The sequence below is a fragment of the Oryctolagus cuniculus genome, chromosome X, assembly GCF_964237555.1.
Source record: "Oryctolagus cuniculus chromosome X, mOryCun1.1, whole genome shotgun sequence".
In the NCBI taxonomy this organism is placed as follows: domain Eukaryota; kingdom Metazoa; phylum Chordata; class Mammalia; order Lagomorpha; family Leporidae; genus Oryctolagus; species Oryctolagus cuniculus.
Genome location: NC_091453.1, coordinates 26,709,690 through 26,720,401, shown reverse-complemented (window position 1 = coordinate 26,720,401; position 10,712 = coordinate 26,709,690).

The window sequence follows — 10,712 nt, the reverse complement described above, 5'->3', positions numbered from 1 at the left end:
TACATCACAGTGGAATCACCATCCTAATAGAAACCTATGAAAGGCACATGCTGTCTATGATCCCAAACTGAAAGACGAACCCTGATCAGATCATTACACATTATACACGTGTATTGAAATATCCCCCCCGAAAACATCCCACTGTACCTTGTAAACACAACTGCTATGTGTCAAAAATAAAAACAATATTTTAAAAAAATTGAAAATGAAAATTACGTACCCAAAGATTCTTAAGCTATTCCAACTCTATTTCCGATTCCAGCTTCCTGCTAATGTATACCTTGGATAGTGGGGGAGCTACTGGTGACACCTCAAATAGTTGGGTCCCTGCCACCCCTCAGAGAGCCCTGGCTTAAATTCTGGGCTCCTGGCTTTGACCTGGCCCAGCCCTGGCCATTGTGGGCATTTGGGGAGTGAACCAGATATAAGATCTGTCTCTCAGTCTTTCAAATGACAATTTTAATGAATGAAAAAAAAAAAAAAAGATCTTTTGTGTATGACGACTATTTCTAGGAGTTGTTTTCCCCCAGCTGTATTAAGGTATAACTGACAATTAAAATTTTTTATCTATGTAGGGTATATGATGTTATGTTTTGGTTTACGTATCCATTAGGAAGTGATGAACATATTCAAGCAAATTAGCATGGCCGTCACTGCCCAGCAGCGAGGCGGCATGGCAAGGTATGAGCGCACAGTTCCACCTTACAGGCTTGAGGTCTTCACCATCCCAAAGATTCTCTGAGCTCCCAGACCCTGCTGCAGTTCCTTCCCTTTATATTTAACTGAACCAGATGTAGTTTGCAACAAGGAGCCTACCTGTCCCTCCTCCTGCGTTGGCTGCGTCAGGCAGAAGACGGACCTGGGGTGAGGTCTGTGGGATGCAGTCATCCTGATGTTAGGTAGGAAGTCAGAAACGAGCTTATGTGTGTGTGACAAAGGCCTAAGGAGTTGACATCTAGGTCCAGCATCCTCATCTCAAAGTCATCCCGATAACCTTCCAGGTGCAGCCCAGTATCTGCACTTCAAACATCCTACCAATCTTCCAGGTGGGTCCTGCCCATCCTTCCTCTAACTGGGGCGACGCCAGTCAGGCTTCCCCCTGTCTGATAACTTCAGGGGGAAAACTCAGATAGGAATTTTTTGTATTTACATCCAAAAAGTCCTCTGTTCCAGGAGGAGCAGAGGTAGGGAGGCAAGACTGATCCCCTTAAAAACCCCTGGCCTCAACCGGACTGCACGATCAGCCCTCTGCCTCTCTGCTGAGCCGCCCGCCTGGCCTGGCCAGGTGTACTCTCTCCACTCAACCATGTAACCTCGCTCTCCCCCAGTCCGAGCGACTGGGCGCGCTCTCTCAGGTTCTGTCTGGAGAGGTGCCCATTCGTTCTTAGGGACGTCCCTGCCCTAATAAACCTTGCTGTGTTACTTTCCACTACTCTCTGTCTCACGCCTGAATTCTTTCCTGCGCGAAGGCAAGAACCCTAGCTTCTCCCGTAACACTGATGTGTAATTTTTTCTTTCCCCAAAGAAACCTTTTATTTAATGAGTACAAATTTCCTAATGAGTACAACTTTAGGAAGATAGTGATTCTTCCCATCATAACCGGTCTCCCACCCTCACTCCCACCCCATCTCTTCCTCCCTCTCTCCTTCCCAGTCCCATTCTCCATTAAGACTCATTTTCAATTAATTTTATGCACAAGAGATATGTACTTTTTTAAAAAAAATTTATTTGAAAGAGCTACACAGAGAAGAAGAGGCAGAGAGAGAGAGAGAGAGAGAGAGAGAGGTCGTCTGTCTGCTGGTTCACTCCCTAGATGGCTGCAATAGCCAGAGCTGTGTAGATCCAAAGCCAGGAGCTTCTTCCAGGTCTCCCAGAAGAGTGCTGGGGTCCAAGGACTTGGGCCATCTTCTACTGCTTTCCCAGACCATAGCAGAAAGCTGGATCAGAAGTGGAGCAGCTGGGACTCGAACCAGTGCCGGTATGGGATGCTGGCACTGCCGACTTTACCTGCTATGCCACAGCGCCAGCCCCAAGATATGCACTTCTCTTGTGAGCTACCTTTTGATGGCTTCTCAAGAGGTCAGTGGGAGCTTCCAGCAAACGGGCATCTGGGAATTTCAGAGCAGAGCCAACAACTCTGAAGAGTAAAGAGTTTCAGCCAGGGGCTCAAAAGTACATGTCTTCAGCCGAACTTATCTTTCAGTCCACACAACTCGCCTTTCGGCTGGGTGCCATCTGATGTCATACTCCAGTTGTTTCCCGAGTCCCTAGGGAGACCAACTTGGATAGCACGAGCGCAGCTCCTCCGCCTCTGACTCTCCACAGTGCCTGGCACACAGAGGATGAAGGAATCCTTCCCGCGCGCTTCTTTGCATCCCAGCGCAAGCGGTGGAGAGGCAGCCGGCACCGGTTTATCACCACACTGAAGAAAGAGGATGTGATGGTGCCGGGGAGCCTGTACTGCTCGCTGTGTGTCCATTCTCTGGGGGAATGGTGACATTTTCCTGAGACTGGGCTCTGCGGACACTCCCTCAGATCCCCTTCCACCCTCACATTGTCACACTGGCCAGAATATACCACTGGGTTAAAAAGCTGTTGTGGGCAGAGATGGATGGAACTGGGGGCCATTATGGTGAGTGAAATAAGCCAGGCACAGAAAGACAAATACCCAATGAACTTGAACTTTCTCGTATGTCGAAGCTAAGGGATGAGTGCAAGGGGAAGAGAATGTGTGGGTGTGTTGGGGGCAGGGGAAGATGGGGCTGTAGAGGGAGGTTGTGTAATAGGTAGCAAGACAGTGTGAGAGAGATGTGAGGGGTTCTAGTTCTCTACAGCACGGGGAGTGACCGCTGTCCACAATGACATGTTCCACACTGTATAAGGAACTGGGGAAGGCCAGCTGGCAGGCTCCAACCATGGAGAAGGGTAGGGATGCTGTTGCCTGATTTGACCAGCTTATGCTGTAGATATCTGCCGAAATATTATGTGGTAGCCCATAAGTGTGTACTGCAAGTATAACATGTTAACCAAATCCCTTGTAAAATAAAGAAAAACAGAGCTGTGGCGTAAGCATTAACTTCTGTATTGAGGATTCATTCAGAATTAGCGGTTATGGTCGGAAAGACACAGGAAAAGCACCTATCACCATTTATTCTCAGGATTAAAAACCTGGCACTTGTCATTTAAGAACACCGAAGAACTTGAATGGATGGACATTCTGGTGCGTAGGAACAGCTGGGCTTCCATCGCCATCTGCTATTAAGTTGGTTAGAAATCTGTGGTTCAGTTTCTCATGTTTCTTTCAATGTACATATTTATATACTCATGCAAGTTATATAATATAGTAGGCGTTCCATAAGCATATAGTGTTCCAACTATGTTTAATAAATAGGGTACTGTGAAGATTTAATTTCAACTCACTTCTTTCCTAGATTGAGAGCAAATGATACCTTTTCAACTTATTTCACTCCTCTGGCTCTTGTTTTCCATCTCTCTAACAAAGAGCTGAATGCTTATTCCTATGAGACAGTTTCATTTTTAGATCCAAGGGATTCTGTTAGCATAAGCTCTGAGTCACCTAGCTGGTAGCTGAAGTATCAGCTAATTGCAAATAGGTCTGGATTTCCATGCCATTTCCTACTGTATGGGATGTAATTTTACTCTGGCTTGCTAGTCTTATTGTGATGTTTCCCCAGCCCCCTCCTGAGCAATTACATTCCTTTGTAGGTGATGGCTTCCATAATAAAGCAATCCATCCATCATTCCAACAGAGACTCTGGATTTCTTTCATGATCAGCTGGTGAGTCAAGAACGCGATAGTGCACAGGGTGAACATAGTAAGAGCTGCTTGGGGAACTGTTGACCTGGTAGGGCCTCACACTAGCACAGCACCTCACGGCTCCCGTAGGCCATCTGATACCTAACTGCATCCTCAGAGAACACCACAATCCTTCAACCCCACCCCCCGCCCCCCTTGGCTGGGATATTCGCTTCCCCGCCCCGTCTTCAGCCATCAGCCTATCTCTTGCCATAGTGACATTCAAGCTCCTGAGCCCAATTCACAATTTTAAAAAACTGACCATTTTACATTATATACACACAAATTATAAACCGAACAGAAGCTTCACAAAACCATATTTACTCTCACCACTTGTGACACACGCTGATAATTTCTGCTTTGCTCTGATTAATAGAAGAGTCAACTGAGAGCCATTAAATCAACTTCAAAACTTACAAATGGGCCTTGAATCAGTCAAGACAGTTTTAGAAACTGCTACTCAGTTAGTCAAACAAATAAGCTAAATCTTTGTTTCTTCAACACGTTTGTGCTATTTCTTCTGGGATTTACTTCCATATTTCTATTCTATTTCTTAATTTTTTGTTTTGAGATCACCTATTGACTTCTTGTGGAAAAATGAGGATCTTCCTATTTCTGCATACCTTCTTCAAATACATGTATGTTTTCTCTACCCAGCTCCTAATGCGAGGTTTTGGTTGTCAACACTGTTTATGTGATTATGATTTTGTATACATCAGTCAAAGTCCCAGTAAAACAGATGGCAAACTCAAATTGTGTAATGTGAGAAGAGTTTAATAAAAGCGTAGGCAGGGTTTAGGGAAGCCACTAGGCTCACAGCTGGTAAAATTGTGGGAACTCCGTTACCACTCCTGGGCCCCAAAGAACCAGGAGACAGATTGCTGTGTACAGAGAGCTACCTGGCAGTAGCTGCAACCGTTGGTTAAGGCATGCAGCCAGCCTGAGACGACCTGATGGGACCAGAGCCAGGAAACCATACACCCCCAACCCATCCACCTCTCTCCCTTCCCATCTCCTGCTGGGACTCCCCAGGGGAGCAGGCCCACCTGGAAACCAGAAGGTGGGGGGACGGACCTGGTGGGGTCCACGTCCTGAGCACATAGCAGGTGGGAGCAGGGTAGCCAGCTCTGGGCGGCGAGGCGAACACAGCCAGCGCCTTATGTAATAGCAGTCACAGCTGAGTACACTTAGTGTTCTTTCCTTTCTTGAACAACTTTGATTTTCCTGGGAATAATTGGCTCTGTTTTCCTTTTTGGTTTCTTGTGTTTTAGTTTTTATTTTTACCAAAGTTATTCCGAGTCTGAAACACTCCAACAGCTCTACAAGGCTAATCATGAAAAAGAACGGTCCCCTGCGCCCTCCCCAAGGCAACCAGGTGCCTGTCGCCACTGGCTCTTTTTTTTTTTTTTTTTTTTTTTAAGATTTATTTATTTATTTGAAAGGCAGAGTTACACAGAGGTTTTCCATCCGCTGGTTCGCTCCCCAAGTGGCCACAACAGCCGGAGCTGCCTCAATCCGAAGCCAGGAGCCAGGAGCTTCTTCCGGGTCTCCCACGCGGGTGCAGGGGCCCAAGCACTTGGGCCATCTTCTACTGCTTTCCCAGGCCACAGCAGAGAGCTGGATCGGAAGAGGAGCAGGCGGGACTCGAACCGTGCTGTGCCCATATGGGATGCGGGCACTGCAGGTGGCGGCTTTACCCACTACGCCACAGCATCAGCCCCTCGCCACTGGTTCTTTTGGTATTTCCCTTTGCAGCACGAAACAACACGCCAACTGCGATAATTCTGGCTTTAGCCCAGGGTAGGCCCCAACTATGGATGTCGCAACATGGACAATGAAGAGCCTTGCTCTTTCATGAATTCCCCTTACTTGTTTACCACAAACAGCCGCACTTCCATTCCCTAAGCCTCTCGGTGTAATTGTATCGCGGTCTTGACTACAGCAGCTTTCAACCTTTGTATTATGATTATGTAAACATGATTCATGGCTAAGCTACGTGGTGCCCCATGATCACCCTTTCTTGCTTTTTATGCTTCTTCCTGGTGTTAAAAGGAAAATTCCTTAGACCATCTAAATTTAGTAGCACTTACTTGAGAGAAACAGAACCAGAACAACTCACAAATGGGGCAGCTTCTAGAACCAGAGCAGATTTGGGCACTTCCAACCAGCAACGGGCTCTAACAGTATTTACAGGAAAAACACACACACACACACACACACACACACACACACACAAGAAATAGAAAACAACTTAAATAGCTTCAGCTTAGTCAATTGACCAGCCAGTGGCTTACAGCTTACATAGTTATCCAGCGTGATCACTTAACTGGCTACAGGGCCTTCTGCAAGCAGCTGGTTTGGTCTGTTGGGCCCAGTGCAGGTGCCCAATCCAAACCCATGGCCTCCTTCAAAACATTAACACTGGAATTAATAGGTGTCTGATTTGCTCAGTTGTGTAGTTCCCTCGTATATACGCTAATTCGTCTCCCAAATCCTCTACCACGGCTCAGTTCTTTGAATATGTTCAGATCGCTCAAGCGATCTTGAATCTCTTCCTAGAGCCGGGCCTGTTCGTTGCTCCCTGCTGGTGCTCAGTGACTTCCCAGGAGACAGCTCGCATCTTGGGAGTTCCTGTTACCTCTCTTGGCCTCCTATTTCTTGGTTCCTATGTCTTTCTTTCAAAAAAGAAATTTTTTTTCTTAAATTTATTTGAGAGTGCGCGTGCGAGAGAGAGATCTTCCATCTGCTGGTTCACTCCCCAAGTGCCTGCAACAGCTGGGACTAGTCGAGGCTAAAGCCAGGAGCTTGGGACTCCATCTGGGTCGCCCAAGTGGATGGCAGGGACCCAAACAATTGGGCCATCTTCTGCTGCCTAAAGAGTGCTACAGGTTTCTCTTTCTTGATTCTAGCCCCTCCTCCTTTAAAAAAAAAAGATTGATTTGAAAAGCAGAGCAACAAAGAGAGAGAGAGAGAGAGAGTCTCCCATCCACTGATTTTTAGCCAATAGTTGTAACAGTGAATGTGAGGAGTCGGACTGGTTCACAGGCAGCCAGGCTGGTCCCGGCGGAAATTGAGGGTGCAAAATGCTTGCTTCCCCCAAAAGTTATCTTTAGCAAGGTCAAAAGTGCCTGCCCCACTCCTCGGGAGCTTCCGATTTCACCCTGAGAATAGTAGGGAGTGGAGAATCCATCCTTCTAAGCTCTCAGTTTACTGTAAAAACAAGGCACCTATCCCACCGCGTGGCAAATAAGATTACAGATCGGGTCTTTTGATGGGTTTTGTCCCTGCCTAGTAACTGAATGTCAAGCTGATGACTTTGAGCTTTTTTCTTCCCCAAAATTGTGTTTAAAAACCCCACTACCACCAGCCCCTCTGGGTTTTTTCCTCTCTTGGCCACTCTGTCAGGAGATCTCTGACTTAAATAAATCCTGCTTTTAAATACACCTTGCTTTTCTCTTTGCCTTGTCCACTGGAAATGCTGCTTCCACGTGACACAAAGAACCAAGGTAATCTTTTCTCTGCCGCCATTTCACCTGTCACACCTGGACTGGGGCAAGCTGAAGCCAGGAGCCAGGAACTCTATCCATCTCCCACGTGGGTGGCAGGGGCCCAAATACTCGGGCTGTCTTCCACTGCCTTCCCAGGGCATCAGCAGGGAGCTAAATGAGGATTGGAGCAGCCAGGACTCAGAACTAGCACTCTGATATGGGATGCCAAGGTCACAATTTGTGGCTTAACCTGCTGTGCCACAATGCCAACCCCCTCTCCCTTGTTTTGATTGGTGCAGCTCCAATAACTTCTGAGAATTGGGTGCATGGCGGGTAAGTTTTTCAAGACTGCATAACTAAAAATATTCTTTACCTATTCTCACATTAATTTATGGTTTTGCAGATACAGAATTGTTGCTTGGAATTCATATACCTTGGCATTTTGAAGGCATTGCTCTATTGTCTTCTAGATTTCAAGTGTTGCTGTTGAGAAGTCCAGACCCATTCTAACACATGATGCCACATAGCTATATTTTTTTTTCTGAAACAACAAGAAAAATTTATTCTGACGTAGAAAGAAGTTCAAAAGTAGGGATGTTTCAAGATTGGTTAATTCATCAAGAACCTAGGTTCTTTCTGTCTTTATACTGTTCCAATCCCAGCTTGCAGGTTTCCTATGCTGGCTTCCCTTGTGGTCACAAGATGGCTGCTATAGATCCAGGAATCACAACCAGACTCTACAACATGCAGAGGAATAAAATGGTCATTCTATCTTTTGTATCTTTTCAAGAGAGAGAAAACCTTTTCCAGAAATTCCTCACTGACTTTCCTGACCACATCTTTGGCCAAAGCTGACTCATAAACCTGCCTTTTTTTTTTTTTTTTAAAGATTTACTTATTTATTTGAAAAGCAGAGTTATAGAGGAGAGAGAGAGAGAGAGAGAGAGATCTCCCATCCGCTGGTTCACTCCCCAAATGGCCTCAGCAACTGAGGCTGGGCAAGGCCAAAGCCAGGAGCCAGGAGCTTCTTCCAGGTCTCCCACGTGGGTGCAGGGGTCCAAGCACTTGGGCCACCTTCTACTGCTTTCCCAGGCCATAGCAGAGAGCTGGATTGGAAGTGGAGCAGCTGGGACTCGAACCGGCACCCATATGGGATGCCGGCACTGCAGGTGGCAGCTTTACCTGCTACGCCACAGCGCCGGCCCCTCATCAGCCTGCCTTTAATCCAATCGCTGGCAAAAGAGAAGAGGGTCTCCCTGAATGGCATGGACAGTTATGGTAGAGGTAGGGCCCTTTTCTTGATGTATGGATCCCAGGACAAAATTAGGGTTCTGCCAGCAGGTAGGGGACGAGAGGGCTGCAGGGACAACTATCAGCCTCTGTGTCTGCATGGAATCTGGCACACGGTAAGCATTAAATAGATCTTAGCTATGTTGTTTTGAATTCTTAATAGCTATGTAAACACATTCAAGTCACAAACTTTCTAGGCCTCCAATTTCCCCATCTGTAAAATGGGGCCAGGGCTAGCTGACTTGTAAGTCTTTGGTGCCCAATAAATGATGGCTGTTACAGATATATAATTATTACCAGAGTATTTGGGCAGTGGGTTGAGGTCTCCGACAAATGTTCCTGAGGTTGGCCTCAACCAGGTATACGTAATTTTTTTCTGCATCTCATAGGATCTTTTATTTGTCCCCAGGGTGCTAAGATTTCCTGATTGGGTGCTTTGACACAGATGTTTTTCTCAGGCTCTGGGGAAAGGGCCACCCATTCAGCTGGAGTGAGAGGAGCAATAGTTGCTGAGGCTGGGCATTTGGGTTTAACCTTGCTCCCGACACCAGTACTGCCAGTAACCATGTGTGTTAGCTTTTCATTACTACAGCAAAATACCTAAGAAAACTAACTTTATAAGAAGAAAAGTTTTCGGTAGATCAGAGTTTTGGAGGTTCAAGTCCAAGATCAGGCAACCCCTTTGGTTTGACCTCTGCTGATGAGGGGGCACTGGTGGAACATGGAACTTTGGCCGGAAGGAGGACCATGGTGAGCCCAGGAAGTAGAGAGCGTGACTGGGCCTGACCCAGGCTTTTATAACGACCCTTTTTGGAGAACTATCTTTGGAGGGCAAGCCCTCAACGACCCAAGGATCTCCCAGTAGGCCCACCTCCCAAATACCATGATTGGATGAAGTTGCCCCTCTGTTGGTACCATAATCTTCCGGCTTTGGGCTTTAAACTCCTGCATGCGTTTGGGAGCCACATCTTGAACAAGCCAGAGCGCTGTGTGACTATCTCCTAGCTCTTAGCCCACCTTCTACACTCAGCTTCCTGGCATGGTGGCTGGGAGTTTCCAAAGCACACAGCGGTTTTGCTGGCTGTTCCTTGTTAGGCTCTACCCATAGAGGGCAACAGAGGGAAACTGGAAGGTTGGGGAAATGGGGCGGGACAAGCTCCTGCGGTGAGCCGCGGCTCCTCCTGCAGCAAGAGCTGGAGCCAATCCAAGCTCAGCACAGCCCACACCAGCGGGGCAGCACCCCTCCCAGCCTTTGGGGACCCCTTCTCCAGGCTTCTCAGATTCTGATCCTTCTCTCCTCTGGTTTGGTTTTTTTTTTTTTTTTTTTTTTTGTTATTGTTGTTGCCCCAGCCCTGGGAGCGACAGCTGCTTCCTGCAGTGCCTGACTGTTACCTAGTAAATACTTCTTTATATTAAATTCCTTCTGTTCAAGTCACTGCTCTGGTTTCTGTCTCCTGGCCACATCCTGAAAAATACACCTGCTTGCCATGAAACTTCTCGTGTTCCAGGCCCACTCACACCGGCATGATTGCCTCGGAATCCGGAGGCTCTCTGGAGTTTGACGACAGCGGCCAGCTTGCTCCTGGGTCTCCCTGACCCACTGCAGGATTCAGCTTGTTCTAGTCTGCCGGTCCGTGACTACTTACCCATCTGCTTTCCTGCTTCTAAAATTTTCTTGTTATTTTTTCTTCCAATCTCCTTGTCTCTATAAGGTTTTGATTTTTTTTAAGTCTAGTTTACTGTCATTATCATGAAATTTGATGGAAGGAACCCATTTAAAGAAAAAAAGAGTGAGAAACTTTAATTTTTAAAAGGTGACAACAGGAGCAGGTGTTGGGGTGCAGTGGGGTAAGTCACTGCTTGGGACTCTCACATGCTGTATCAGAATACTGGCTCAGGTCCCGTCTACTCGGTTTTCAATCCAACTTCCTGCTAACGCACCTGACAGGCCCCAGATAATACCTCAAGTACTTGGGTCCCTGCCGCCCATATAGGAGACCTGCATTGAGGTCTGGGCTCCTGACTTTGGCCTGACCCAGCCCGAGCTGTTGCAGGAACCTGGAGAGTGAATCTGAGAATGGAAGATCACTCTCTGTCTTTCTGTCTCTCTGCCTTTC